General features: G+C 44.8%; 1 long non-coding RNA gene and 94 other non-coding genes across 95 annotated transcripts in view; all 95 read right to left on the reverse strand.

The window, feature by feature from the left end:
- The window catches only part of LOC149632686 (uncharacterized), a 356,891-nt gene that overhangs the window by 177,876 nt on the left and 157,204 nt on the right, over positions 1 to 21,811 (reverse strand). The gene's annotated exons all lie outside the window — the stretch shown is intronic.
- TRNAL-UAG (transfer RNA leucine (anticodon UAG)) lies at positions 467 to 548 on the reverse strand. Its single transcript has one exon. It is a non-coding gene; the product is annotated as a tRNA-Leu (tRNA).
- TRNAL-UAG (transfer RNA leucine (anticodon UAG)) lies at positions 619 to 700 on the reverse strand. Its single transcript has one exon. It is a non-coding gene; the product is annotated as a tRNA-Leu (tRNA).
- TRNAL-UAG (transfer RNA leucine (anticodon UAG)) lies at positions 1,225 to 1,306 on the reverse strand. The gene has a single exon. It is a non-coding gene; the product is annotated as a tRNA-Leu (tRNA).
- Positions 1,377 to 1,458, reverse strand: TRNAL-UAG (transfer RNA leucine (anticodon UAG)). Its single transcript has one exon. It is a non-coding gene; the product is annotated as a tRNA-Leu (tRNA).
- TRNAL-UAG (transfer RNA leucine (anticodon UAG)) lies at positions 1,680 to 1,761 on the reverse strand. Its single transcript has one exon. It is a non-coding gene; the product is annotated as a tRNA-Leu (tRNA).
- On the reverse strand, positions 2,287 to 2,368 carry TRNAL-UAG (transfer RNA leucine (anticodon UAG)). Its single transcript has one exon. It is a non-coding gene; the product is annotated as a tRNA-Leu (tRNA).
- On the reverse strand, positions 2,439 to 2,520 carry TRNAL-UAG (transfer RNA leucine (anticodon UAG)). Its single transcript has one exon. It is a non-coding gene; the product is annotated as a tRNA-Leu (tRNA).
- On the reverse strand, positions 2,591 to 2,672 carry TRNAL-UAG (transfer RNA leucine (anticodon UAG)). Its single transcript has one exon. It is a non-coding gene; the product is annotated as a tRNA-Leu (tRNA).
- On the reverse strand, positions 2,743 to 2,824 carry TRNAL-UAG (transfer RNA leucine (anticodon UAG)). Its single transcript has one exon. It is a non-coding gene; the product is annotated as a tRNA-Leu (tRNA).
- On the reverse strand, positions 2,895 to 2,976 carry TRNAL-UAG (transfer RNA leucine (anticodon UAG)). Its single transcript has one exon. It is a non-coding gene; the product is annotated as a tRNA-Leu (tRNA).
- On the reverse strand, positions 3,046 to 3,127 carry TRNAL-UAG (transfer RNA leucine (anticodon UAG)). Its single transcript has one exon. It is a non-coding gene; the product is annotated as a tRNA-Leu (tRNA).
- TRNAL-UAG (transfer RNA leucine (anticodon UAG)) lies at positions 3,197 to 3,278 on the reverse strand. Its single transcript has one exon. It is a non-coding gene; the product is annotated as a tRNA-Leu (tRNA).
- TRNAL-UAG (transfer RNA leucine (anticodon UAG)) lies at positions 3,349 to 3,430 on the reverse strand. Its single transcript has one exon. It is a non-coding gene; the product is annotated as a tRNA-Leu (tRNA).
- On the reverse strand, positions 3,501 to 3,582 carry TRNAL-UAG (transfer RNA leucine (anticodon UAG)). The gene has a single exon. It is a non-coding gene; the product is annotated as a tRNA-Leu (tRNA).
- TRNAL-UAG (transfer RNA leucine (anticodon UAG)) lies at positions 3,653 to 3,734 on the reverse strand. Its single transcript has one exon. It is a non-coding gene; the product is annotated as a tRNA-Leu (tRNA).
- TRNAL-UAG (transfer RNA leucine (anticodon UAG)) lies at positions 3,805 to 3,886 on the reverse strand. The gene has a single exon. It is a non-coding gene; the product is annotated as a tRNA-Leu (tRNA).
- TRNAL-UAG (transfer RNA leucine (anticodon UAG)) lies at positions 3,956 to 4,037 on the reverse strand. Its single transcript has one exon. It is a non-coding gene; the product is annotated as a tRNA-Leu (tRNA).
- On the reverse strand, positions 4,107 to 4,188 carry TRNAL-UAG (transfer RNA leucine (anticodon UAG)). Its single transcript has one exon. It is a non-coding gene; the product is annotated as a tRNA-Leu (tRNA).
- On the reverse strand, positions 4,259 to 4,340 carry TRNAL-UAG (transfer RNA leucine (anticodon UAG)). The gene has a single exon. It is a non-coding gene; the product is annotated as a tRNA-Leu (tRNA).
- Positions 4,411 to 4,492, reverse strand: TRNAL-UAG (transfer RNA leucine (anticodon UAG)). The gene has a single exon. It is a non-coding gene; the product is annotated as a tRNA-Leu (tRNA).
- TRNAL-UAG (transfer RNA leucine (anticodon UAG)) lies at positions 4,715 to 4,796 on the reverse strand. Its single transcript has one exon. It is a non-coding gene; the product is annotated as a tRNA-Leu (tRNA).
- TRNAL-UAG (transfer RNA leucine (anticodon UAG)) lies at positions 4,867 to 4,948 on the reverse strand. The gene has a single exon. It is a non-coding gene; the product is annotated as a tRNA-Leu (tRNA).
- Positions 5,171 to 5,252, reverse strand: TRNAL-UAG (transfer RNA leucine (anticodon UAG)). The gene has a single exon. It is a non-coding gene; the product is annotated as a tRNA-Leu (tRNA).
- Positions 5,474 to 5,555, reverse strand: TRNAL-UAG (transfer RNA leucine (anticodon UAG)). Its single transcript has one exon. It is a non-coding gene; the product is annotated as a tRNA-Leu (tRNA).
- On the reverse strand, positions 5,626 to 5,707 carry TRNAL-UAG (transfer RNA leucine (anticodon UAG)). Its single transcript has one exon. It is a non-coding gene; the product is annotated as a tRNA-Leu (tRNA).
- TRNAL-UAG (transfer RNA leucine (anticodon UAG)) lies at positions 5,778 to 5,859 on the reverse strand. The gene has a single exon. It is a non-coding gene; the product is annotated as a tRNA-Leu (tRNA).
- TRNAL-UAG (transfer RNA leucine (anticodon UAG)) lies at positions 5,930 to 6,011 on the reverse strand. Its single transcript has one exon. It is a non-coding gene; the product is annotated as a tRNA-Leu (tRNA).
- TRNAL-UAG (transfer RNA leucine (anticodon UAG)) lies at positions 6,081 to 6,162 on the reverse strand. Its single transcript has one exon. It is a non-coding gene; the product is annotated as a tRNA-Leu (tRNA).
- On the reverse strand, positions 6,233 to 6,314 carry TRNAL-UAG (transfer RNA leucine (anticodon UAG)). Its single transcript has one exon. It is a non-coding gene; the product is annotated as a tRNA-Leu (tRNA).
- TRNAL-UAG (transfer RNA leucine (anticodon UAG)) lies at positions 6,385 to 6,466 on the reverse strand. The gene has a single exon. It is a non-coding gene; the product is annotated as a tRNA-Leu (tRNA).
- On the reverse strand, positions 6,689 to 6,770 carry TRNAL-UAG (transfer RNA leucine (anticodon UAG)). The gene has a single exon. It is a non-coding gene; the product is annotated as a tRNA-Leu (tRNA).
- TRNAL-UAG (transfer RNA leucine (anticodon UAG)) lies at positions 6,841 to 6,922 on the reverse strand. Its single transcript has one exon. It is a non-coding gene; the product is annotated as a tRNA-Leu (tRNA).
- On the reverse strand, positions 7,447 to 7,528 carry TRNAL-UAG (transfer RNA leucine (anticodon UAG)). The gene has a single exon. It is a non-coding gene; the product is annotated as a tRNA-Leu (tRNA).
- Positions 7,599 to 7,680, reverse strand: TRNAL-UAG (transfer RNA leucine (anticodon UAG)). The gene has a single exon. It is a non-coding gene; the product is annotated as a tRNA-Leu (tRNA).
- TRNAL-UAG (transfer RNA leucine (anticodon UAG)) lies at positions 7,902 to 7,983 on the reverse strand. Its single transcript has one exon. It is a non-coding gene; the product is annotated as a tRNA-Leu (tRNA).
- On the reverse strand, positions 8,054 to 8,135 carry TRNAL-UAG (transfer RNA leucine (anticodon UAG)). Its single transcript has one exon. It is a non-coding gene; the product is annotated as a tRNA-Leu (tRNA).
- TRNAL-UAG (transfer RNA leucine (anticodon UAG)) lies at positions 8,661 to 8,742 on the reverse strand. The gene has a single exon. It is a non-coding gene; the product is annotated as a tRNA-Leu (tRNA).
- TRNAL-UAG (transfer RNA leucine (anticodon UAG)) lies at positions 8,813 to 8,894 on the reverse strand. The gene has a single exon. It is a non-coding gene; the product is annotated as a tRNA-Leu (tRNA).
- TRNAL-UAG (transfer RNA leucine (anticodon UAG)) lies at positions 9,419 to 9,500 on the reverse strand. The gene has a single exon. It is a non-coding gene; the product is annotated as a tRNA-Leu (tRNA).
- Positions 9,571 to 9,652, reverse strand: TRNAL-UAG (transfer RNA leucine (anticodon UAG)). Its single transcript has one exon. It is a non-coding gene; the product is annotated as a tRNA-Leu (tRNA).
- TRNAL-UAG (transfer RNA leucine (anticodon UAG)) lies at positions 9,874 to 9,955 on the reverse strand. Its single transcript has one exon. It is a non-coding gene; the product is annotated as a tRNA-Leu (tRNA).
- Positions 10,481 to 10,562, reverse strand: TRNAL-UAG (transfer RNA leucine (anticodon UAG)). Its single transcript has one exon. It is a non-coding gene; the product is annotated as a tRNA-Leu (tRNA).
- On the reverse strand, positions 10,633 to 10,714 carry TRNAL-UAG (transfer RNA leucine (anticodon UAG)). Its single transcript has one exon. It is a non-coding gene; the product is annotated as a tRNA-Leu (tRNA).
- TRNAL-UAG (transfer RNA leucine (anticodon UAG)) lies at positions 10,785 to 10,866 on the reverse strand. Its single transcript has one exon. It is a non-coding gene; the product is annotated as a tRNA-Leu (tRNA).
- On the reverse strand, positions 10,937 to 11,018 carry TRNAL-UAG (transfer RNA leucine (anticodon UAG)). The gene has a single exon. It is a non-coding gene; the product is annotated as a tRNA-Leu (tRNA).
- TRNAL-UAG (transfer RNA leucine (anticodon UAG)) lies at positions 11,089 to 11,170 on the reverse strand. The gene has a single exon. It is a non-coding gene; the product is annotated as a tRNA-Leu (tRNA).
- On the reverse strand, positions 11,240 to 11,321 carry TRNAL-UAG (transfer RNA leucine (anticodon UAG)). Its single transcript has one exon. It is a non-coding gene; the product is annotated as a tRNA-Leu (tRNA).
- TRNAL-UAG (transfer RNA leucine (anticodon UAG)) lies at positions 11,391 to 11,472 on the reverse strand. The gene has a single exon. It is a non-coding gene; the product is annotated as a tRNA-Leu (tRNA).
- On the reverse strand, positions 11,543 to 11,624 carry TRNAL-UAG (transfer RNA leucine (anticodon UAG)). Its single transcript has one exon. It is a non-coding gene; the product is annotated as a tRNA-Leu (tRNA).
- TRNAL-UAG (transfer RNA leucine (anticodon UAG)) lies at positions 11,695 to 11,776 on the reverse strand. Its single transcript has one exon. It is a non-coding gene; the product is annotated as a tRNA-Leu (tRNA).
- TRNAL-UAG (transfer RNA leucine (anticodon UAG)) lies at positions 11,847 to 11,928 on the reverse strand. The gene has a single exon. It is a non-coding gene; the product is annotated as a tRNA-Leu (tRNA).
- On the reverse strand, positions 11,999 to 12,080 carry TRNAL-UAG (transfer RNA leucine (anticodon UAG)). Its single transcript has one exon. It is a non-coding gene; the product is annotated as a tRNA-Leu (tRNA).
- TRNAL-UAG (transfer RNA leucine (anticodon UAG)) lies at positions 12,150 to 12,231 on the reverse strand. Its single transcript has one exon. It is a non-coding gene; the product is annotated as a tRNA-Leu (tRNA).
- TRNAL-UAG (transfer RNA leucine (anticodon UAG)) lies at positions 12,301 to 12,382 on the reverse strand. Its single transcript has one exon. It is a non-coding gene; the product is annotated as a tRNA-Leu (tRNA).
- On the reverse strand, positions 12,453 to 12,534 carry TRNAL-UAG (transfer RNA leucine (anticodon UAG)). The gene has a single exon. It is a non-coding gene; the product is annotated as a tRNA-Leu (tRNA).
- On the reverse strand, positions 12,605 to 12,686 carry TRNAL-UAG (transfer RNA leucine (anticodon UAG)). Its single transcript has one exon. It is a non-coding gene; the product is annotated as a tRNA-Leu (tRNA).
- Positions 12,909 to 12,990, reverse strand: TRNAL-UAG (transfer RNA leucine (anticodon UAG)). Its single transcript has one exon. It is a non-coding gene; the product is annotated as a tRNA-Leu (tRNA).
- TRNAL-UAG (transfer RNA leucine (anticodon UAG)) lies at positions 13,061 to 13,142 on the reverse strand. The gene has a single exon. It is a non-coding gene; the product is annotated as a tRNA-Leu (tRNA).
- Positions 13,365 to 13,446, reverse strand: TRNAL-UAG (transfer RNA leucine (anticodon UAG)). The gene has a single exon. It is a non-coding gene; the product is annotated as a tRNA-Leu (tRNA).
- Positions 13,668 to 13,749, reverse strand: TRNAL-UAG (transfer RNA leucine (anticodon UAG)). Its single transcript has one exon. It is a non-coding gene; the product is annotated as a tRNA-Leu (tRNA).
- TRNAL-UAG (transfer RNA leucine (anticodon UAG)) lies at positions 13,820 to 13,901 on the reverse strand. The gene has a single exon. It is a non-coding gene; the product is annotated as a tRNA-Leu (tRNA).
- Positions 13,972 to 14,053, reverse strand: TRNAL-UAG (transfer RNA leucine (anticodon UAG)). The gene has a single exon. It is a non-coding gene; the product is annotated as a tRNA-Leu (tRNA).
- On the reverse strand, positions 14,124 to 14,205 carry TRNAL-UAG (transfer RNA leucine (anticodon UAG)). The gene has a single exon. It is a non-coding gene; the product is annotated as a tRNA-Leu (tRNA).
- On the reverse strand, positions 14,275 to 14,356 carry TRNAL-UAG (transfer RNA leucine (anticodon UAG)). Its single transcript has one exon. It is a non-coding gene; the product is annotated as a tRNA-Leu (tRNA).
- On the reverse strand, positions 14,427 to 14,508 carry TRNAL-UAG (transfer RNA leucine (anticodon UAG)). Its single transcript has one exon. It is a non-coding gene; the product is annotated as a tRNA-Leu (tRNA).
- Positions 14,579 to 14,660, reverse strand: TRNAL-UAG (transfer RNA leucine (anticodon UAG)). The gene has a single exon. It is a non-coding gene; the product is annotated as a tRNA-Leu (tRNA).
- TRNAL-UAG (transfer RNA leucine (anticodon UAG)) lies at positions 14,883 to 14,964 on the reverse strand. The gene has a single exon. It is a non-coding gene; the product is annotated as a tRNA-Leu (tRNA).
- Positions 15,035 to 15,116, reverse strand: TRNAL-UAG (transfer RNA leucine (anticodon UAG)). Its single transcript has one exon. It is a non-coding gene; the product is annotated as a tRNA-Leu (tRNA).
- TRNAL-UAG (transfer RNA leucine (anticodon UAG)) lies at positions 15,641 to 15,722 on the reverse strand. Its single transcript has one exon. It is a non-coding gene; the product is annotated as a tRNA-Leu (tRNA).
- TRNAL-UAG (transfer RNA leucine (anticodon UAG)) lies at positions 15,793 to 15,874 on the reverse strand. The gene has a single exon. It is a non-coding gene; the product is annotated as a tRNA-Leu (tRNA).
- Positions 16,096 to 16,177, reverse strand: TRNAL-UAG (transfer RNA leucine (anticodon UAG)). Its single transcript has one exon. It is a non-coding gene; the product is annotated as a tRNA-Leu (tRNA).
- TRNAL-UAG (transfer RNA leucine (anticodon UAG)) lies at positions 16,248 to 16,329 on the reverse strand. The gene has a single exon. It is a non-coding gene; the product is annotated as a tRNA-Leu (tRNA).
- On the reverse strand, positions 16,854 to 16,935 carry TRNAL-UAG (transfer RNA leucine (anticodon UAG)). Its single transcript has one exon. It is a non-coding gene; the product is annotated as a tRNA-Leu (tRNA).
- TRNAL-UAG (transfer RNA leucine (anticodon UAG)) lies at positions 17,006 to 17,087 on the reverse strand. Its single transcript has one exon. It is a non-coding gene; the product is annotated as a tRNA-Leu (tRNA).
- TRNAL-UAG (transfer RNA leucine (anticodon UAG)) lies at positions 17,309 to 17,390 on the reverse strand. The gene has a single exon. It is a non-coding gene; the product is annotated as a tRNA-Leu (tRNA).
- Positions 17,915 to 17,996, reverse strand: TRNAL-UAG (transfer RNA leucine (anticodon UAG)). The gene has a single exon. It is a non-coding gene; the product is annotated as a tRNA-Leu (tRNA).
- On the reverse strand, positions 18,067 to 18,148 carry TRNAL-UAG (transfer RNA leucine (anticodon UAG)). The gene has a single exon. It is a non-coding gene; the product is annotated as a tRNA-Leu (tRNA).
- Positions 18,370 to 18,451, reverse strand: TRNAL-UAG (transfer RNA leucine (anticodon UAG)). Its single transcript has one exon. It is a non-coding gene; the product is annotated as a tRNA-Leu (tRNA).
- TRNAL-UAG (transfer RNA leucine (anticodon UAG)) lies at positions 18,521 to 18,602 on the reverse strand. Its single transcript has one exon. It is a non-coding gene; the product is annotated as a tRNA-Leu (tRNA).
- On the reverse strand, positions 18,673 to 18,754 carry TRNAL-UAG (transfer RNA leucine (anticodon UAG)). Its single transcript has one exon. It is a non-coding gene; the product is annotated as a tRNA-Leu (tRNA).
- On the reverse strand, positions 18,824 to 18,905 carry TRNAL-UAG (transfer RNA leucine (anticodon UAG)). Its single transcript has one exon. It is a non-coding gene; the product is annotated as a tRNA-Leu (tRNA).
- TRNAL-UAG (transfer RNA leucine (anticodon UAG)) lies at positions 18,976 to 19,057 on the reverse strand. Its single transcript has one exon. It is a non-coding gene; the product is annotated as a tRNA-Leu (tRNA).
- On the reverse strand, positions 19,128 to 19,209 carry TRNAL-UAG (transfer RNA leucine (anticodon UAG)). The gene has a single exon. It is a non-coding gene; the product is annotated as a tRNA-Leu (tRNA).
- TRNAL-UAG (transfer RNA leucine (anticodon UAG)) lies at positions 19,280 to 19,361 on the reverse strand. Its single transcript has one exon. It is a non-coding gene; the product is annotated as a tRNA-Leu (tRNA).
- TRNAL-UAG (transfer RNA leucine (anticodon UAG)) lies at positions 19,583 to 19,664 on the reverse strand. Its single transcript has one exon. It is a non-coding gene; the product is annotated as a tRNA-Leu (tRNA).
- Positions 19,735 to 19,816, reverse strand: TRNAL-UAG (transfer RNA leucine (anticodon UAG)). Its single transcript has one exon. It is a non-coding gene; the product is annotated as a tRNA-Leu (tRNA).
- TRNAL-UAG (transfer RNA leucine (anticodon UAG)) lies at positions 19,887 to 19,968 on the reverse strand. Its single transcript has one exon. It is a non-coding gene; the product is annotated as a tRNA-Leu (tRNA).
- Positions 20,039 to 20,120, reverse strand: TRNAL-UAG (transfer RNA leucine (anticodon UAG)). Its single transcript has one exon. It is a non-coding gene; the product is annotated as a tRNA-Leu (tRNA).
- On the reverse strand, positions 20,191 to 20,272 carry TRNAL-UAG (transfer RNA leucine (anticodon UAG)). Its single transcript has one exon. It is a non-coding gene; the product is annotated as a tRNA-Leu (tRNA).
- TRNAL-UAG (transfer RNA leucine (anticodon UAG)) lies at positions 20,343 to 20,424 on the reverse strand. The gene has a single exon. It is a non-coding gene; the product is annotated as a tRNA-Leu (tRNA).
- Positions 20,494 to 20,575, reverse strand: TRNAL-UAG (transfer RNA leucine (anticodon UAG)). Its single transcript has one exon. It is a non-coding gene; the product is annotated as a tRNA-Leu (tRNA).
- TRNAL-UAG (transfer RNA leucine (anticodon UAG)) lies at positions 20,646 to 20,727 on the reverse strand. Its single transcript has one exon. It is a non-coding gene; the product is annotated as a tRNA-Leu (tRNA).
- On the reverse strand, positions 20,950 to 21,031 carry TRNAL-UAG (transfer RNA leucine (anticodon UAG)). The gene has a single exon. It is a non-coding gene; the product is annotated as a tRNA-Leu (tRNA).
- TRNAL-UAG (transfer RNA leucine (anticodon UAG)) lies at positions 21,253 to 21,334 on the reverse strand. The gene has a single exon. It is a non-coding gene; the product is annotated as a tRNA-Leu (tRNA).

Raw genomic sequence — 21,811 nt, forward strand, 5'->3', positions numbered from 1 at the left:
ACAAAATAGGCTGATAGAGGTGGGTTTCGAATCCACGCCCCCGAAGAGACTGGTGCCTTAAAACAGCGTGTTAGACCACTCGGCCACTCTACCTGAGAGCAATAGCAAACTAAGTCTATTAAGCAAAGGCTTCATATTTTTAATCTTAGAAAACAAAATAGGCTGATAGAGGTAGGTTTCGAATCCACGCCCCCGAAGAGACTGGTGCTTAAAACCAGCGCCTTAGACCACTCGGCCACTCTACCTGGAAACAAAGGTCACCTCAGACTAATAAGAAAGAGCTTCATATTATTAATCCTAGAAAACAAAATATGCTGATAGAGGTGGGATTCGAACCCACGCCACTGAAGAGTCTGGTGCTTAAAACCAGCGCCTCAGACCACTCGGCCACTCTACCTCACAGCAATAGCAAACTCAGTCTATAAAGCAAAAGCTTCATATTATTAATTTTAGAAAACAAAATGGCTGATAGAGGTGGGATTCGAACCCACGCCCCCGAAGAGACTGGTGCCTAAAAGCAGCGCCTAAGACCACTCGGCCACTCTACCTAGAAACAAACGTCACCTCAGACTAATAAGCAAATGGTTCATATTATTAATCGAAGAAAACGAAACAAGCTGATAGAGGTGGGATTCGAACCCACGCCCCCGAAGAGACTGGTGCCTAAAACCAGCGCCTTAGACCACTCGGCCACTCTACCTGAAAGCAATAGCAAACTCAGTCTATTAAGCAAAAGCTTCATATTATTAGTCTTAGAAAACAAAATAGGCTGATAGAGGTGGGTTTCGAATCCACGCCCCCGAAGAGACTGGTGCCTTAAAACAGCGTGTTAGACCACTCGGCCACTCTACCTGAGAGCAATAGCAAACTAAGTCTATTAAGCAAAGGCTTCATATTTTTAATCTTAGAAAACAAAATAGGCTGATAGAGGTAGGTTTCGAATCCACGCCCCCGAAGAGACTGGTGCTTAAAACCAGCGCCTTAGACCACTCGGCCACTCTACCTGGAAACAAAGGTCACCTCAGACTAATAAGAAAGAGCTTCATATTATTAATCCTAGAAAACAAAATATGCTGATAGAGGTGGGATTCGAACCCACGCCACTGAAGAGTCTGGTGCTTAAAACCAGCGCCTCAGACCACTCGGCCACTCTACCTCACAGCAATAGCAAACTCAGTCTATAAAGCAAAAGCTTCATATTATTAATCTTAGAAATAAAATGGCTGATAGAGGTGGGATTCGAACCCACGCCCCCGAAGAGACTGGTGCCTAAAAGCGGCGCCTTAGACCACTCGGCCACTCTACCTGAAAGCAATAGCAAACTCAGTCTATTAAGCAAAAGCTTCATATTATTAATCTTAGAAAACAAAATAGGCTGATAGAGGTGGGATTCGAACCCACGCCCCCGAAGAGACTGGTGCCTAAAACCAGCGCCTTAGACCACTCGGCCACTCTACCTGGAAACAAAGGTCACCTCAGACTAATAAGAAAGAGCTTCATATTATTAATCCTAGAAAACAAAATATGCTGATAGAGGTGGGATTCGAACCCACGCCACTGAAGAGTCTGGTGCTTAAAACCAGCGCCTCAGACCACTCGGCCACTCTACCTCACAGCAATAGCAAACTCAGTCTATAAAGCAAAAGCTTCATATTATTAATTTTAGAAAACAAAATGGCTGATAGAGGTGGGATTCGAACCCACGCCCCCGAAGAGACTGGTGCCTAAAAGCAGCGCCTAAGACCACTCGGCCACTCTACCTGAAAGCAATAGCAAACTCAGTCTATTAAGCAAAAGCTTCATATTATTAGTCTTAGAAAACAAAATAGGCTGATAGAGGTGGGTTTCGAATCCACGCCCCCGAAGAGACTGGTGCCTTAAAACAGCGTGTTAGACCACTCGGCCACTCTACCTGAGAGCAATAGCAAACTAAGTCTATTAAGCAAAGGCTTCATATTTTTAATCTTAGAAAACAAAATAGGCTGATAGAGGTAGGTTTCGAATCCACGCCCCCGAAGAGACTGGTGCTTAAAACCAGCGCCTTAGACCACTCGGCCACTCTACCTGGAAACAAAGGTCACCTCAGACTAATAAGAAAGAGCTTCATATTATTAATCCTAGAAAACAAAATATGCTGATAGAGGTGGGATTCGAACCCACGCCACTGAAGAGTCTGGTGCTTAAAACCAGCGCCTCAGACCACTCGGCCACTCTACCTCACAGCAATAGCAAACTCAGTCTATAAAGCAAAAGCTTCATATTATTAATCTTAGAAAACAAAATTGCTGATAGAGGTGGGATTCGAACCCACGCCCCCGAAGAGACTGGTGCCTAAAACCAGCGCCTTAGACCACTCGGCCACTCTACCTGAAAGCAACAGCAAACTCAGTCTATTAAGCAAAAGCTTCATATTATTAATCTTAGAAAACAAAATAGGCTGATAGAAGTGGGATTCGAACCCACGCCCCCGAAGAGACTGGTGCCTAAAACCAGCGCCTTAGACCACTCGGCCACTCTACCTGAAAGCAATAGCAAACTCAGTCTATTAAGCAAAAGCTTCATATTATTAATCTTAGAAAACAAAATAGGCTGATAGAGGTGGGATTCGAACCCACGCCCCCCAAGAGACTGGTGCCTAAAACCAGCGCCTTAGACCACTCGGCCACACTACCTGGAAACAAAGGTCACCTCAGACTAATAAGAAAGAGCTTCATATTATTAATCCTAGAAAACAAAATAGGCTGATAGAGGTGGGATTCGAATCCACGCCCCTGAAGAGACTGGTGCCTAAAACCAGCGCCTTAGACCGCTCGGCCACTCTACCTAGAAACAAACGTCACCTCAGACTAATAAGAAAGAGCTTCATATTATTAATCCTAGAAAACAAAATAGGCTGATAGAGGTGGGATTCGAACCCACGCCACTGAAGAGTCTGGTGCCTAAAACCAGCGCCTCAGACCACTCGGCCACTCTACCTCACAGCAATAGCAAACTCAGTCTATAAAGCAAAAGCTTCATATTATTAATCTTAGAAAACAAAATTGCTGATAGAGGTGGGATTCGAACCCACGCCACTGAAGAGTCTGGTGCCTAAAACCAGCGCCTCAGACCACTCGGCCACTCTACCTCACAGCAATAGCAAACTCAGTCTATAAAGCAAAAGCTTCATATTATTATTCTTAGAAAACAAAATTGCTGATAGAGGTGGGATTCGAACCCACGCCCCCGAAGAGACTGGTGCCTAAAACCAGCGCCTTAGACCACTCGGCCACTCTACCTGAAAGCAACAGCAAACTCAGTCTATTAAGCAAAAGCTTCATATTATTAATCTTAGAAAACAAAATAGGCTGATAGAAGTGGGATTCGAACCCACGCCCCCGAAGAGACTGGTGCCTAAAACCAGCGCCTTAGACCACTCGGCCACTCTACCTGAAAGCAATAGCAAACTCAGTCTATTAAGCAAAAGCTTCATATTATTAATCTTAGAAAACAAAATAGGCTGATAGAGGTGGGATTCGAACCCACGCCCCCCAAGAGACTGGTGCCTAAAACCAGCGCCTTAGACCACTCGGCCACACTACCTGGAAACAAAGGTCACCTCAGACTAATAAGAAAGAGCTTCATATTATTAATCCTAGAAAACAAAATAGGCTGATAGAGGTGGGATTCGAATCCACGCCCCTGAAGAGACTGGTGCCTAAAACCAGCGCCTTAGACCGCTCGGCCACTCTACCTAGAAACAAACGTCACCTCAGACTAATAAGAAAGAGCTTCATATTATTAATCCTAGAAAACAAAATAGGCTGATAGAGGTGGGATTCGAACCCACGCCACTGAAGAGTCTGGTGCCTAAAACCAGCGCCTCAGACCACTCGGCCACTCTACCTCACAGCAATAGCAAACTCAGTCTATAAAGCAAAAGCTTCATATTATTAATCTTAGAAAACAAAATTGCTGATAGAGGTGGGATTCGAACCCACGCCACTGAAGAGTCTGGTGCCTAAAACCAGCGCCTCAGACCACTCGGCCACTCTACCTCACAGCAATAGCAAACTCAGTCTATAAAGCAAAAGCTTCATATTACTAATCTTAGAAAACAAAATTGCTGATAGAGGTGGGATTCGAACCCACGCCCCTGAAGAGACTGGTGCCTAAAACCAGCGCCTTAGACCACTCGGCCACTCTACCTGAAAGCAACAGCAAACTCAGTCTATTAAGCAAAAGCTTCATATTATTAATCTTAGAAAACAAAATAGGCTGATAGAGGTGGGATTCGAACCCACGCCCCCGAAGAGACTGGTGCCTAAAACCAGCGCCTTAGACCACTCGGCCACTCTACCTGAAAGCAACACCAAACTCAGTCTATTAAGCAAAAGCTTCATATTATTAATCTTAGAAAACAAAATAGGCTGATAGAGGTGGGATTCGAACCCACGCCCCCGAAGAGACTGGTGCCTAAAACCAGCGCCTTAGACCACTCGGCCACTCTACCTAGAAACAAACGTCACCTCAGACTAATAAGCAAAAGATTCATATTATTAATGTTAGAAAACAAAATCGACTGATAGAGGTGGGATTCGAACCCACGCCCCCGAAGAGACTGGTGCCTTAAAACAGCGTTTTAGACCACTCGGCCACTCTACCTGAAAGCAATAGCAAACTCAGTCTATTAAGCAAAAGCTTCATATTATTAATCTTAGAAAACAAAATAGGCTGATAGATGTGGGATTCGAACCCACGCCCCCGAAGAGACTGGTGCCTAAAACCAGCGCCTTTGACCACTCGGCCACTCTACCTAGAAACAAACGTCACCTCAGACTAATAAGCAAATGGTTCATATTATTAATCGAAGAAAACAAAACAAGCTGATAGAGGTGGGATTCGAACCCACGCCCCCGAAGAGACTGGTGCCTAAAACCAGCGCCTTAGACCACTCGGCCACTCTACCTGAAAGCAATAGCAAACTCAGTCTATTAAGCAAAAGCTTCATATTATTAGTCTTAGAAAACAAAATAGGCTGATAGAGGTGGGTTTCGAATCCACGCCCCCGAAGAGACTGGTGCCTTAAAACAGCGTGTTAGACCACTCGGCCACTCTACCTGAGAGCAATAGCAAACTCAGTCTATTAAGCAAAAGCTTCATATTATTAATCTTAGAAAACAAAATAGGCTGATAGAGGTGGGATTCGAACCCACGCCCCCGAAGAGACTGGTGCCTAAAACCAGCGCCTTAGACCACTCGGCCACTCTACCTGGAAACCAAGGTCACCTCAGACTAACAAGAAAGAGCTTCATATTATTAATCCTAGAAAACAAAATAAGCTGATAGAGGTGGGATTCGAACCCACGCCACTGAAGAGTCTGGTGCTTAAAACCAGCGCCTCAGACCACTCGGCCACTCTACCTCACAGCAATAGCAAACTCAGTCTATAAAGCAAAAGCTTCATATTATTAATCTTAGAAAACAAAATGGCTGATAGAGGTGGGATTCGAACCCACGCCCCCGAAGAGACTGGTGCCTAAAAGCAGCGCCTTAGACCACTCGGCCACTCTACCTGAAAGCAATAGCAAACTCAGTCTATTAAGCAAAAGCTTCATATTATTAATCTTAGAAAACAAAATAGGCTGATAGAGGTGGGATTCGAACCCACGCCCCCCAAGAGACTGGTGCCTAAAACCAGCGCCTTAGACCATTCGGCCACACTACCTGGAAACAAAGGTCACCTCAGTTTAATAAGAAAGAGCTTCATATTATTAATCCTAGAAAACAAAATAGGCTGATAGAGGTGGGATTCGAATCCACGCCCCTGAAGAGACTGGTGCCTAAAACCAGCGCCTTAGACCGCTCGGCCACTCTACCTAGAAACAAACGTCACCTCAGACTAATAAGAAAGAGCTTCATATTATTAATCCTAGAAAACAAAATAGGCTGATAGAGGTGGGATTCGAACCCACGCCACTGAAGAGTCTGGTGCCTAAAACCAGCGCCTCAGACCACTCGGCCACTCTACCTCACAGCAATAGCAAACTCAGTCTATAAAGCAAAAGCTTCATATTATTAATCTTAGAAAACAAAATTGCTGATAGAGGTGGGATTCGAACCCACGCCCCCGAAGAGACTGGTGCCTAAAACCAGCGCCTTAGACCACTCGGCCACTCTACCTGAAAGCAACAGCAAACTCAGTCTATTAAGCAAAAGCTTCATATTATTAATCTTAGAAAACAAAATAGGCTGATGGAAGTGGGATTCGAACCCACGCCCCCGAAGAGACTGGTGCCTAAAACCAGCGCCTTAGACCACTCGGCCACTCTACCTGAAAGCAACAGCAAACTCAGTCTATTAAGCAAAAGCTTCATATTATTAATCTTAGAAAACAAAATAGGCTGATAGAGGTGGGATTCGAACCCACGCCCCCGAAGAGACTGGTGCCTAAAACCAGCGCCTTAGACCACTCGGCCACTCTACCTAGAAACAAACGTCACCTCAGACTAATAAGCAAAAGATTCATATTATTAATGTTAGAAAACAAAATCGACTGATAGAGGTGGGATTCGAACCCACGCCCCCGAAGAGACTGGTGCCTTAAAACAGCGTTTTAGACCACTCGGCCACTCTACCTGAAAGCAATAGCAAACTCAGTCTATTAAGCAAAAGCTTCATATTATTAATCTTAGAAAACAAAATAGGCTGATAGATGTGGGATTCGAACCCACGCCCCCGAAGAGACTAGTGCCTAAAACCAGCGCCTTAGACCACTCGGCCACTCTACCTAGAAACAAACGTCACCTCAGACTAATAAGCAAATGGTTCATATTATTAATCGAAGAAAACAAAACAAGCTGATAGAGGTGGGATTCGAACCCACGCCCCCGAAGAGACTGGTGCCTAAAACCAGCGCCTTAGACCACTCGGCCACTCTACCTGAAAGCAATAGCAAACTCAGTCTATTAAGCAAAAGCTTCATATTATTAGTCTTAGAAAACAAAATAGGCTGATAGAGGTGGGTTTCGAATCCACGCCCCCGAAGAGACTGGTGCCTTAAAACAGCGTGTTAGACCACTCGGCCACTCTACCTGAGAGCAATAGCAAACTAAGTCTATTAAGCAAAGGCTTCATATTTTTAATCTTAGAAAACAAAATAGGCTGATAGAGGTAGGTTTCGAATCCACGCCCCCGAAGAGACTGGTGCTTAAAACCAGCGCCTTAGACCACTCGGCCACTCTACCTGGAAACAAAGGTCACCTCAGACTAATAAGAAAGAGCTTCATATTATTAATCCTAGAAAACAAAATATGCTGATAGAGGTGGGATTCGAACCCACGCCACTGAAGAGTCTGGTGCTTAAAACCAGCGCCTCAGACCACTCGGCCACTCTACCTCACAGCAATAGCAAACTCAGTCTATAAAGCAAAAGCTTCATATTATTAATCTTAGAAATAAAATGGCTGATAGAGGTGGGATTCGAACCCACGCCCCCGAAGAGACTGGTGCCTAAAAGCGGCGCCTTAGACCACTCGGCCACTCTACCTGAAAGCAATAGCAAACTCAGTCTATTAAGCAAAAGCTTCATATTATTAATCTTAGAAAACAAAATAGGCTGATAGAGGTGGGATTCGAACCCACGCCCCCGAAGAGACTGGTGCCTAAAACCAGCGCCTTGGACCACTCGGCCACTCTACCTGGAAACAAAGGTCACCTCAGACTAATAAGAAAGAGCTTCATATTATTAATCCTAGAAAACAAAATATGCTGATAGAGGTGGGATTCGAACCCACGCCACTGAAGAGTCTGGTGCTTAAAACCAGCGCCTCAGACCACTCGGCCACTCTACCTCACAGTAATAGCAAACTCAGTCTATAAAGCAAAAGCTTCATATTATTAATTTTAGAAAACAAAATGGCTGATAGAGGTGGGATTCGAACCCACGCCCCCGAAGAGACTGGTGCCTAAAAGCAGCGCCTAAGACCACTCGGCCACTCTACCTAGAAACAAACGTCACCTCAGACTAATAAGCAAATGGTTCATATTATTAATCGAAGAAAACGAAACAAGCTGATAGAGGTGGGATTCGAACCCACGCCCCCGAAGAGACTGGTGCCTAAAACCAGCGCCTTAGACCACTCGGCCACTCTACCTGAAAGCAATAGCAAACTCAGTCTATTAAGCAAAAGCTTCATATTATTAGTCTTAGAAAACAAAATAGGCTGATAGAGGTGGGTTTCGAATCCACGCCCCCGAAGAGACTGGTGCCTTAAAACAGCGTGTTAGACCACTCGGCCACTCTACCTGAGAGCAATAGCAAACTAAGTCTATTAAGCAAAGGCTTCATATTTTTAATCTTAGAAAACAAAATAGGCTGATAGAGGTAGGTTTCGAATCCACGCCCCCGAAGAGACTGGTGCTTAAAACCAGCGCCTTAGACCACTCGGCCACTCTACCTGGAAACAAAGGTCACCTCAGACTAATAAGAAAGAGCTTCATATTATTAATCCTAGAAAACAAAATATGCTGATAGAGGTGGGATTCGAACCCACGCCACTGAAGAGTCTGGTGCTTAAAACCAGCGCCTCAGACCACTCGGCCACTCTACCTCACAGCAATAGCAAACTCAGTCTATAAAGCAAAAGCTTCATATTATTAATTTTAGAAAACAAAATGGCTGATAGAGGTGGGATTCGAACCCACGCCCCCGAAGAGACTGGTGCCTAAAAGCAGCGCCTAAGACCACTCGGCCACTCTACCTAGAAACAAACGTCACCTCAGACTAATAAGCAAATGGTTCATATTATTAATCGAAGAAAACGAAACAAGCTGATAGAGGTGGGATTCGAACCCACGCCCCCGAAGAGACTGGTGCCTAAAACCAGCGCCTTAGACCACTCGGCCACTCTACCTGAAAGCAATAGCAAACTCAGTCTATTAAGCAAAAGCTTCATATTATTAGTCTTAGAAAACAAAATAGGCTGATAGAGGTGGGTTTCGAATCCACGCCCCCGAAGAGACTGGTGCCTTAAAACAGCGTGTTAGACCACTCGGCCACTCTACCTGAGAGCAATAGCAAACTAAGTCTATTAAGCAAAGGCTTCATATTTTTAATCTTAGAAAACAAAATAGGCTGATAGAGGTAGGTTTCGAATCCACGCCCCCGAAGAGACTGGTGCTTAAAACCAGCGCCTTAGACCACTCGGCCACTCTACCTGGAAACAAAGGTCACCTCAGACTAATAAGAAAGAGCTTCATATTATTAATCCTAGAAAACAAAATATGCTGATAGAGGTGGGATTCGAACCCACGCCACTGAAGAGTCTGGTGCTTAAAACCAGCGCCTCAGACCACTCGGCCACTCTACCTCACAGCAATAGCAAACTCAGTCTATAAAGCAAAAGCTTCATATTATTAATCTTAGAAATAAAATGGCTGATAGAGGTGGGATTCGAACCCACGCCCCCGAAGAGACTGGTGCCTAAAAGCGGCGCCTTAGACCACTCGGCCACTCTACCTGAAAGCAATAGCAAACTCAGTCTATTAAGCAAAAGCTTCATATTATTAATCTTAGAAAACAAAATAGGCTGATAGAGGTGGGATTCGAACCCACGCCCCCGAAGAGACTGGTGCCTAAAACCAGCGCCTTAGACCACTCGGCCACTCTACCTGGAAACAAAGGTCACCTCAGACTAATAAGAAAGAGCTTCATATTATTAATCCTAGAAAACAAAATATGCTGATAGAGGTGGGATTCGAACCCACGCCACTGAAGAGTCTGGTGCTTAAAACCAGCGCCTCAGACCACTCGGCCACTCTACCTCACAGCAATAGCAAACTCAGTCTATAAAGCAAAAGCTTCATATTATTAATTTTAGAAAACAAAATGGCTGATAGAGGTGGGATTCGAACCCACGCCCCCGAAGAGACTGGTGCCTAAAAGCAGCGCCTAAGACCACTCGGCCACTCTACCTGAAAGCAATAGCAAACTCAGTCTATTAAGCAAAAGCTTCATATTATTAGTCTTAGAAAACAAAATAGGCTGATAGAGGTGGGTTTCGAATCCACGCCCCCGAAGAGACTGGTGCCTTAAAACAGCGTGTTAGACCACTCGGCCACTCTACCTGAGAGCAATAGCAAACTAAGTCTATTAAGCAAAGGCTTCATATTTTTAATCTTAGAAAACAAAATAGGCTGATAGAGGTAGGTTTCGAATCCACGCCCCCGAAGAGACTGGTGCTTAAAACCAGCGCCTTAGACCACTCGGCCACTCTACCTGGAAACAAAGGTCACCTCAGACTAATAAGAAAGAGCTTCATATTATTAATCCTAGAAAACAAAATATGCTGATAGAGGTGGGATTCGAACCCACGCCACTGAAGAGTCTGGTGCTTAAAACCAGCGCCTCAGACCACTCGGCCACTCTACCTCACAGCAATAGCAAACTCAGTCTATAAAGCAAAAGCTTCATATTATTAATCTTAGAAAACAAAATTGCTGATAGAGGTGGGATTCGAACCCACGCCCCCGAAGAGACTGGTGCCTAAAACCAGCGCCTTAGACCACTCGGCCACTCTACCTGAAAGCAACAGCAAACTCAGTCTATTAAGCAAAAGCTTCATATTATTAATCTTAGAAAACAAAATAGGCTGATAGAAGTGGGATTCGAACCCACGCCCCCGAAGAGACTGGTGCCTAAAACCAGCGCCTTAGACCACTCGGCCACTCTACCTGAAAGCAATAGCAAACTCAGTCTATTAAGCAAAAGCTTCATATTATTAATCTTAGAAAACAAAATAGGCTGATAGAGGTGGGATTCGAACCCACGCCCCCCAAGAGACTGGTGCCTAAAACCAGCGCCTTAGACCACTCGGCCACACTACCTGGAAACAAAGGTCACCTCAGACTAATAAGAAAGAGCTTCATATTATTAATCCTAGAAAACAAAATAGGCTGATAGAGGTGGGATTCGAATCCACGCCCCTGAAGAGACTGGTGCCTAAAACCAGCGCCTTAGACCGCTCGGCCACTCTACCTAGAAACAAACGTCACCTCAGACTAATAAGAAAGAGCTTCATATTATTAATCCTAGAAAACAAAATAGGCTGATAGAGGTGGGATTCGAACCCACGCCACTGAAGAGTCTGGTGCCTAAAACCAGCGCCTCAGACCACTCGGCCACTCTACCTCACAGCAATAGCAAACTCAGTCTATAAAGCAAAAGCTTCATATTATTAATCTTAGAAAACAAAATTGCTGATAGAGGTGGGATTCGAACCCACGCCACTGAAGAGTCTGGTGCCTAAAACCAGCGCCTCAGACCACTCGGCCACTCTACCTCACAGCAATAGCAAACTCAGTCTATAAAGCAAAAGCTTCATATTATTATTCTTAGAAAACAAAATTGCTGATAGAGGTGGGATTCGAACCCACGCCCCCGAAGAGACTGGTGCCTAAAACCAGCGCCTTAGACCACTCGGCCACTCTACCTGAAAGCAACAGCAAACTCAGTCTATTAAGCAAAAGCTTCATATTATTAATCTTAGAAAACAAAATAGGCTGATAGAAGTGGGATTCGAACCCACGCCCCCGAAGAGACTGGTGCCTAAAACCAGCGCCTTAGACCACTCGGCCACTCTACCTGAAAGCAATAGCAAACTCAGTCTATTAAGCAAAAGCTTCATATTATTAATCTTAGAAAACAAAATAGGCTGATAGAGGTGGGATTCGAACCCACGCCCCCCAAGAGACTGGTGCCTAAAACCAGCGCCTTAGACCACTCGGCCACACTACCTGGAAACAAAGGTCACCTCAGACTAATAAGAAAGAGCTTCATATTATTAATCCTAGAAAACAAAATAGGCTGATAGAGGTGGGATTCGAATCCACGCCCCTGAAGAGACTGGTGCCTAAAACCAGCGCCTTAGACCGCTCGGCCACTCTACCTAGAAACAAACGTCACCTCAGACTAATAAGAAAGAGCTTCATATTATTAATCCTAGAAAACAAAATAGGCTGATAGAGGTGGGATTCGAACCCACGCCACTGAAGAGTCTGGTGCCTAAAACCAGCGCCTCAGACCACTCGGCCACTCTACCTCACAGCAATAGCAAACTCAGTCTATAAAGCAAAAGCTTCATATTATTAATCTTAGAAAACAAAATTGCTGATAGAGGTGGGATTCGAACCCACGCCACTGAAGAGTCTGGTGCCTAAAACCAGCGCCTCAGACCACTCGGCCACTCTACCTCACAGCAATAGCAAACTCAGTCTATAAAGCAAAAGCTTCATATTACTAATCTTAGAAAACAAAATTGCTGATAGAGGTGGGATTCGAACCCACGCCCCTGAAGAGACTGGTGCCTAAAACCAGCGCCTTAGACCACTCGGCCACTCTACCTGAAAGCAACAGCAAACTCAGTCTATTAAGCAAAAGCTTCATATTATTAATCTTAGAAAACAAAATAGGCTGATAGAGGTGGGATTCGAACCCACGCCCCCGAAGAGACTGGTGCCTAAAACCAGCGCCTTAGACCACTCGGCCACTCTACCTGAAAGCAACACCAAACTCAGTCTATTAAGCAAAAGCTTCATATTATTAATCTTAGAAAACAAAATAGGCTGATAGAGGTGGGATTCGAACCCACGCCCCCGAAGAGACTGGTGCCTAAAACCAGCGCCTTAGACCACTCGGCCACTCTACCTAGAAACAAACGTCACCTCAGACTAATAAGCAAAAGATTCATATTATTAATGTTAGAAAACAAAATCGACTGATAGAGGTGGGATTCGAACCCACGCCCCCGAAGAGACTGGTGCCTTAAAACAGCGTTTTAGACCACTCGGCCACTCTACCTGAAAGCAATAGCAAACTCAGTCTATTAAGCAAAAGCTTCATATTATTAATCTTAGAAAACAAAATAGGCTGATAGATGTGGGATTCGAACCCACGCCCCCGAAGAGACTGGTGCCTAAAACCAGCGCCTTTGACCACTCGGCCACTCTACCTAGAAACAAACGTCACCTCAGACTAATAAGCAAATGGTTCATATTATTAATCGAAGAAAACAAAACAAGCTGATAGAGGTGGGATTCGAACCCACGCCCCCGAAGAGACTGGTGCCTAAAACCAGCGCCTTAGACCACTCGGCCACTCTACCTGAAAGCAATAGCAAACTCAGTCTATTAAGCAAAAGCTTCATATTATTAGTCTTAGAAAACAAAATAGGCTGATAGAGGTGGGTTTCGAATCCACGCCCCCGAAGAGACTGGTGCCTTAAAACAGCGTGTTAGACCACTCGGCCACTCTACCTGAGAGCAATAGCAAACTCAGTCTATTAAGCAAAAGCTTCATATTATTAATCTTAGAAAACAAAATAGGCTGATAGAGGTGGGATTCGAACCCACGCCCCCGAAGAGACTGGTGCCTAAAACCAGCGCCTTAGACCACTCGGCCACTCTACCTGGAAACCAAGGTCACCTCAGACTAACAAGAAAGAGCTTCATATTATTAATCCTAGAAAACAAAATAAGCTGATAGAGGTGGGATTCGAACCCACGCCACTGAAGAGTCTGGTGCTTAAAACCAGCGCCTCAGACCACTCGGCCACTCTACCTCACAGCAATAGCAAACTCAGTCTATAAAGCAAAAGCTTCATATTATTAATCTTAGAAAACAAAATGGCTGATAGAGGTGGGATTCGAACCCACGCCCCCGAAGAGACTGGTGCCTAAAAGCAGCGCCTTAGACCACTCGGCCACTCTACCTGAAAGCAATAGCAAACTCAGTCTATTAAGCAAAAGCTTCATATTATTAATCTTAGAAAACAAAATAGGCTGATAGAGGTGGGATTCGAACCCACGCCCCCCAAGAGACTGGTGCCTAAAACCAGCGCCTTAGACCATTCGGCCACACTACCTGGAAACAAAGGTCACCTCAGTTTAATAAGAAAGAGCTTCATATTATTAATCCTAGAAAACAAAATAGGCTGATAGAGGTGGGATTCGAATCCACGCCCCTGAAGAGACTGGTGCCTAAAACCAGCGCCTTAGACCGCTCGGCCACTCTACCTAGAAACAAACGTCACCTCAGACTAATAAGAAAGAGCTTCATATTATTAATCCTAGAAAACAAAATAGGCTGATAGAGGTGGGATTCGAACCCACGCCACTGAAGAGTCTGGTGCCTAAAACCAGCGCCTCAGACCACTCGGCCACTCTACCTCACAGCAATAGCAAACTCAGTCTATAAAGCAAAAGCTTCATATTATTAATCTTAGAAAACAAAATTGCTGATAGAGGTGGGATTCGAACCCACGCCCCCGAAGAGACTGGTGCCTAAAACCAGCGCCTTAGACCACTCGGCCACTCTACCTGAAAGCAACAGCAAACTCAGTCTATTAAGCAAAAGCTTCATATTATTAATCTTAGAAAACAAAATAGGCTGATGGAAGTGGGATTCGAACCCACGCCCCCGAAGAGACTGGTGCCTAAAACCAGCGCCTTAGACCACTCGGCCACTCTACCTGAAAGCAACAGCAAACTCAGTCTATTAAGCAAAAGCTTCATATTATTAATCTTAGAAAACAAAATAGGCTGATAGAGGTGGGATTCGAACCCACGCCCCCGAAGAGACTGGTGCCTAAAACCAGCGCCTTAGACCACTCGGCCACTCTACCTAGAAACAAACGTCACCTCAGACTAATAAGCAAAAGATTCATATTATTAATGTTAGAAAACAAAATCGACTGATAGAGGTGGGATTCGAACCCACGCCCCCGAAGAGACTGGTGCCTTAAAACAGCGTTTTAGACCACTCGGCCACTCTACCTGAAAGCAATAGCAAACTCAGTCTATTAAGCAAAAGCTTCATATTATTAATCTTAGAAAACAAAATAGGCTGATAGATGTGGGATTCGAACCCACGCCCCCGAAGAGACTAGTGCCTAAAACCAGCGCCTTAGACCACTCGGCCACTCTACCTAGAAACAAACGTCACCTCAGACTAATAAGCAAATGGTTCATATTATTAATCGAAGAAAACAAAACAAGCTGATAGAGGTGGGATTCGAACCCACGCCCCCGAAGAGACTGGTGCCTAAAACCAGCGCCTTAGACCACTCGGCCACTCTACCTGAAAGCAATAGCAAACTCAGTCTATTAAGCAAAAGCTTCATATTATTAGTCTTAGAAAACAAAATAGGCTGATAGAGGTGGGTTTCGAATCCACGCCCCCGAAGAGACTGGTGCCTTAAAACAGCGTGTTAGACCACTCGGCCACTCTACCTGAGAGCAATAGCAAACTAAGTCTATTAAGCAAAGGCTTCATATTTTTAATCTTAGAAAACAAAATAGGCTGATAGAGGTAGGTTTCGAATCCACGCCCCCGAAGAGACTGGTGCTTAAAACCAGCGCCTTAGACCACTCGGCCACTCTACCTGGAAACAAAGGTCACCTCAGACTAATAAGAAAGAGCTTCATATTATTAATCCTAGAAAACAAAATATGCTGATAGAGGTGGGATTCGAACCCACGCCACTGAAGAGTCTGGTGCTTAAAACCAGCGCCTCAGACCACTCGGCCACTCTACCTCACAGCAATAGCAAACTCAGTCTATAAAGCAAAAGCTTCATATTATTAATCTTAGAAATAAAATGGCTGATAGAGGTGGGATTCGAACCCACGCCCCCGAAGAGACTGGTGCCTAAAAGCGGCGCCTTAGACCACTCGGCCACTCTACCTGAAAGCAATAGCAAACTCAGTCTATTAAGCAAAAGCTTCATATTATTAATCTTAGAAAACAAAATAGGCTGATAGAGGTGGGATTCGAACCCACGCCCCCGAAGAGACTGGTGCCTAAAACCAGCGCCTTAGACCACTCGGCCACTCTACCTGGAAACAAAGGTCACCTCAGACTAATAAGAAAGAGCTTCATATTATTAATCCTAGAAAACAAAATATGCTGATAGAGGTGGGATTCGAACCCACGCCACTGAAGAGTCTGGTGCTTAAAACCAGCGCCTCAGACCACTCGGCCACTCTACCTCACAGCAATAGCAAACTCAGTCTATAAAGCAAAAGCTTCATATTATTAATTTTAGAAAACAAAATGGCTGATAGAGGTGGGATTCGAACCCACGCCCCCGAAGAGACTGGTGCCTAAAAGCAGCGCCTAAGACCACTCGGCCACTCTACCTAGAAACAAACGTCACCTCAGACTAATAAGCAAATGGTTCATATTATTAATCGAAGAAAACGAAACAAGCTGATAGAGGTGGGATTCGAACCCACGCCCCCGAAGAGACTGGTGCCTAAAACCAGCGCCTTAGACCACTCGGCCACTCTACCTGAAAGCAATAGCAAACTCAGTCTATTAAGCAAAAGCTTCATATTATTAGTCTTAGAAAACAAAATAGGCTGATAGAGGTGGGTTTCGAATCCACGCCCCCGAAGAGACTGGTGCCTTAAAACAGCGTATTAGACCACTCGGCCACTCTACCTGAGAGCAATAGCAAACTAAGTCTATTAAGCAAAGGCTTCATATTTTTAATCTTAGAAAACAAAATAGGCTGATAGAGGTAGGTTTCGAATCCACGCCCCCGAAGAGACTGGTGCTTAAAACCAGCGCCTTAGACCACTCGGCCACTCTACCTGGAAACAAAGGTCACCTCAGACTAATAAGAAAGAGCTTCATATTATTAATCCTAGAAAACAAAATATGCTGATAGAGGTGGGATTCGAACCCACGCCACTGAAGAGTCTGGTGCTTAAAACCAGCGCCTCAGACCACTCGGCCACTCTACCTCACAGCAATAGCAAACTCAGTCTATAAAGCAAAAGCTTCATATTATTAATCTTAGAAATAAAATGGCTGATAGAGGTGGGATTCGAACCCACGCCCCCGAAGAGACTGGTGCCTAAAAGCGGCGCCTTAGACCACTCGGCCACTCTACCTGAAAGCAATAGCAAACTCAGTCTATTAAGCAAAAGCTTCATATTATTAATCTTAGAAAACAAAATAGGCTGATAGAGGTGGGATTCGAACCCACGCCCCCGAAGAGACTGGTGCCTAAAACCAGCGCCTTAGACCACTCGGCCACTCTACCTGGAAACAAAGGTCACCTCAGACTAATAAGAAAGAGCTTCATATTATTAATCCTAGAAAACAAAATATGCTGATAGAGGTGGGATTCGAACCCACGCCACTGAAGAGTCTGGTGCTTAAAACCAGCGCCTCAGACCACTCGGCCACTCTACCTCACAGCAATAGCAAACTCAGTCTATAAAGCAAAAGCTTCATATTATTAATTTTAGAAAACAAAATGGCTGATAGAGGTGGGATTCGAACCCACGCCCCCGAAGAGACTGGTGCCTAAAAGCAGCGCCTAAGACCACTCGGCCACTCTACCTGAAAGCAATAGCAAACTCAGTCTATTAAGCAAAAGCTTCATATTATTAGTCTTAGAAAACAAAATAGGCTGATAGAGGTGGGTTTCGAATCCACGCCCCCGAAGAGACTGGTGCCTTAAAACAGCGTGTTAGACCACTCGGCCACTCTACCTGAGAGCAATAGCAAACTAAGTCTATTAAGCAAAGGCTTCATATTTTTAATCTTAGAAAACAAAATAGGCTGATAGAGGTAGGTTTCGAATCCACGCCCCCGAAGAGACTGGTGCTTAAAACCAGCGCCTTAGACCACTCGGCCACTCTACCTGGAAACAAAGGTCACCTCAGACTAATAAGAAAGAGCTTCATATTATTAATCCTAGAAAACAAAATATGCTGATAGAGGTGGGATTCGAACCCACGCCACTGAAGAGTCTGGTGCTTAAAACCAGCGCCTCAGACCACTCGGCCACTCTACCTCACAGCAATAGCAAACTCAGTCTATAAAGCAAAAGCTTCATATTATTAATCTTAGAAATAAAATGGCTGATAGAGGTGGGATTCGAACCCACGCCCCCGAAGAGACTGGTGCCTAAAAGCGGCGCCTTAGACCACTCGGCCACTCTACCTGAAAGCAATAGCAAACTCAGTCTATTAAGCAAAAGCTTCATATTATTAATCTTAGAAAACAAAATAGGCTGATAGAGGTGGGATTCGAACCCACGCCCCCGAAGAGACTGGTGCCTAAAACCAGCGCCTTAGACCACTCGGCCACTCTACCTGGAAACAAAGGTCACCTCAGACTAATAAGAAAGAGCTTCATATTATTAATCCTAGAAAACAAAATATGCTGATAGAGGTGGGATTCGAACCCACGCCACTGAAGAGTCTGGTGCTTAAAACCAGCGCCTCAGACCACTCGGCCACTCTACCTCACAGCAATAGCAAACTCAGTCTATAAAGCAAAAGCTTCATATTATTAATTTTAGAAAACAAAATGGCTGATAGAGGTGGGATTCGAACCCACGCCCCCGAAGAGACTGGTGCCTAAAAGCAGCGCCTAAGACCACTCGGCCACTCTACCTGAAAGCAATAGCAAACTCAGTCTATAAAGCAAAAGCTTCATATTATTAATTTTAGAAAACAAAATGGCTGATAGAGGTGGGATTCGAACCCACGCCCCCGAAGAGACTGGTGCCTAAAAGCAGCGCCTTAGACCACTCGGCCACTCTACCTAGAAACAAACGTCACCTCAGACTAATAAGAAAGAGCTTCATATTATTAATCCTAGAAAACAAAATAGGCTGATAGAGGTGGGATTCGAACCCACGCCACTGAAGAGTCTGGTGCCTAAAACCAGCGCCTCAGACCACTCGGCCACTCTACCTCACAGCAATAGCAAACTCAGTCTATAAGGCAAAAGCTTCATATTATTAATCTTAGAAAACAAAATGGCTGATAGAGGTGGGATTCGAACCCACGCCCCCGAAGAGACTGGTGCCTAAAACCAGCGCCTTAGACCACTCGGCCACTCTACCTGAAAGCAACAGCAAACTCAGTCTATTAAGCAAAAGCTTCATATTATTAATCTTAGAAAACAAAATAGGCTGATAGAGGTGGGATTCGTACCCACGCCCCCGAAGAGACTGGTGCCTAAAACCAGCGCCTTAGACCACTCGGCCACTCTACCTGAAAGCAACAGCAAACTCAGTCTATTAAGCAAAAGCTTCATATTATTAATCTTAGAAAACAAAATAGGCTGATAGAGGTGGGATTCGAACCCACGCCCTCGAAGACACTGGTGCCTAAAACCAGCGCCTTAGACCACTCGGCCACTCTACCTAGAAACAAACGTCACCTCAGACTAATAAGCAAAAGATTCATATTATTAATGTTAGAAAACAAAATCGACTGATAGAGGTGGGATTCGAACCCACGCCCCCGAAGAGACTGGTGCCTAAAACCAGCGCCTTAGACCACTCGGCCACTCTACCTGGAAACAAAGGTCACCTCAGACTAACAAGAAAGAGCTTCATATTATTAATCCTAGAAAACAAAATATGCTCATAGAGGTGGGATTCGAACCCACGCCACTGAAGAGTCTGGTGCTTAAAACCAGCGACTCAGACCACTCGGCCACTCTACCTCACAGCAATAGCAAACTCAGTCTATAAAGCAAAAGCTTCATATTATTAATCTTAGAAAACAAAATGGCTGATAGAGGTGGGATTCGAACCCACGCCCCCGAAGAGACTGGTGCCTAAAACCAGCGCCTTAGACCACTCGGCCACTCTACCTGAAAGCAACAGCAAACTCAGTCTATTAAGCAAAAGCTTCATATTATTAATCTTAGAAAACAAAATAGGCTGATAGAGGTGGGATTCGTACCCACGCCCCCGAAGAGACTGGTGCCTAAAACCAGCGCCTTAGACCACTCGGCCACTCTACCTGAAAGCAACAGCAAACTCAGTCTATTAAGCAAAAGCTTCATATTATTAATCTTAGAAAACAAAATAGGCTGATAGAGGTGGGATTCGAACCCACGCCCCCGAAGAGACTGGTGCCTAAAAGCAGCGCCTTAGACCACTCGGCCACTCTACCTGAAAGCAATAACAAACTCAGTCTATTAAGCAAAAGCTTCATATTATTAATCTTAGAAAACAAAATAGGCTGATAGAGGTGGGATTCGAACCCACGCCCCCGAAGAGACTGGTGCCTAAAACCAGCGCCTTAGACCACTCGGCCACACTACCTGGAAACAAAGGTCACCTCAGACTAATGAGAAAGAGCTTCATATTATTAATCCTAGAAAACAAAATAGGCTGATAGAGGTGGGATTCGAATCCACGCCCCTGAAGAGACTGGTGCCTAAAACCAGCGCCTTAGACCGCTCGGCCACTCTACCTAGAATCAAACGTCACCTCAGACTAATAAGAAAGAGCTTCATATTATTAATCCTAGAAAACAAAATAGGCTGATAGAGGTGGGATTCGAACCCACGCCACTGAAGAGTCTGGTGCCTAAAACCAGCGCCTCAGACCACTCGGCCACTCTACCTCACAGCAATAGCAAACTCAGTCTATAAAGCAAAGGCTTCATATTATTAATCTTAGAAAACAAAATTGCTGATAGAGGTGGGATTCGAACCCACGCCCCCGAAGAGACTGGTGCCTAAAACCAGCGCCTTAGACCACTCGGCCACTCTCCCTGAAAGCAACAGCAAACTCAGTCTATTAAGCAAAAGCTTCATATTATTAATCTTAGAAAACAAAATAGGCTGATAGAGGTGGGATTCGAACCCACGCCCCCGAAGAGACTGGTGCCTAAAACCAGCGCCTTAGACCACTCGGCCACTCTACCTAGAAACAAACGTCACCTCAGACTAATAAGCAAAAGATTCATATTATTAATGTTAGAAAACAAAATCGACTGATAGAGGTGGGATTCGAACCCACGCCCCCGAAGAGACTGGTGCCTTAAAACAGCGTGTTAGACCACTCGGCCACTCTACCTGAAAGCAATAGCAAACTCAGTCTATAAAGCAAAAGCTTCATATTATTAATCTTAGAAAACAAAATAGGCTGATAGATGTGGGATTCGAACCCACGCCCCCGAAGAGACTGGTGCCTAAAACCAGCGCCTTAGACCACTCGGCCACTCTACCTAGAAACAAACGTCACCTCAGACTAATAAGCAAATGGTTCATATTATTAATCGAAGAAAACAAAACAAGCTGATAGAGGTGGGATTCGAACCCACGCCCCCGAAGAGACTGGTGCTTAAAACCAGCGCCTCAGACCACTCGGCCACTCTACCTCACAGCAATAGCAAACTCAGTCTATAAAGCAAAAGCTTCATATTATTAATTTTAGAAAACAAAATGGCTGATAGAGGTGGGATTCGAACCCACGCCCCCGAAGAGACTGGTGCCTAAAAGCAGCGCCTAAGACCACTCGGCCACTCTACCTGAAAGCAATAGCAAACTCAGTCTATTAAGCAAAAGCTTCATATTATTAGTCTTAGAAAACAAAATAGGCTGATAGAGGTGGGTTTCGAATCCACGCCCCCGAAGAGACTGGTGCCTTAAAACAGCGTGTTAGACCACTCGGCCACTCTACCTGAGAGCAATAGCAAACTAAGTCTATTAAGCAAAGGCTTCATATTTTTAATCTTAGAAAACAAAATAGGCTGATAGAGGTAGGTTTCGAATCCACGCCCCCGAAGAGACTGGTGCTTAAAACCAGCGCCTTAGACCACTCGGCCACTCTACCTGGAAACAAAGGTCACCTCAGACTAATAAGAAAGAGCTTCATATTATTAATCCTAGAAAACAAAATATGCTGATAGAGGTGGGATTCGAACCCACGCCACTGAAGAGTCTGGTGCTTAAAACCAGCGCCTCAGACCACTCGGCCACTCTACCTCACAGCAATAGCAAACTCAG

The sequence above is a fragment of the Phalangium opilio genome, unplaced genomic scaffold, assembly GCF_054372755.1.
Source record: "Phalangium opilio isolate 3A_F unplaced genomic scaffold, DU_Popi_V2 ptg000098l_1, whole genome shotgun sequence".
Lineage (NCBI taxonomy): Eukaryota > Metazoa > Arthropoda > Arachnida > Opiliones > Phalangiidae > Phalangium > Phalangium opilio.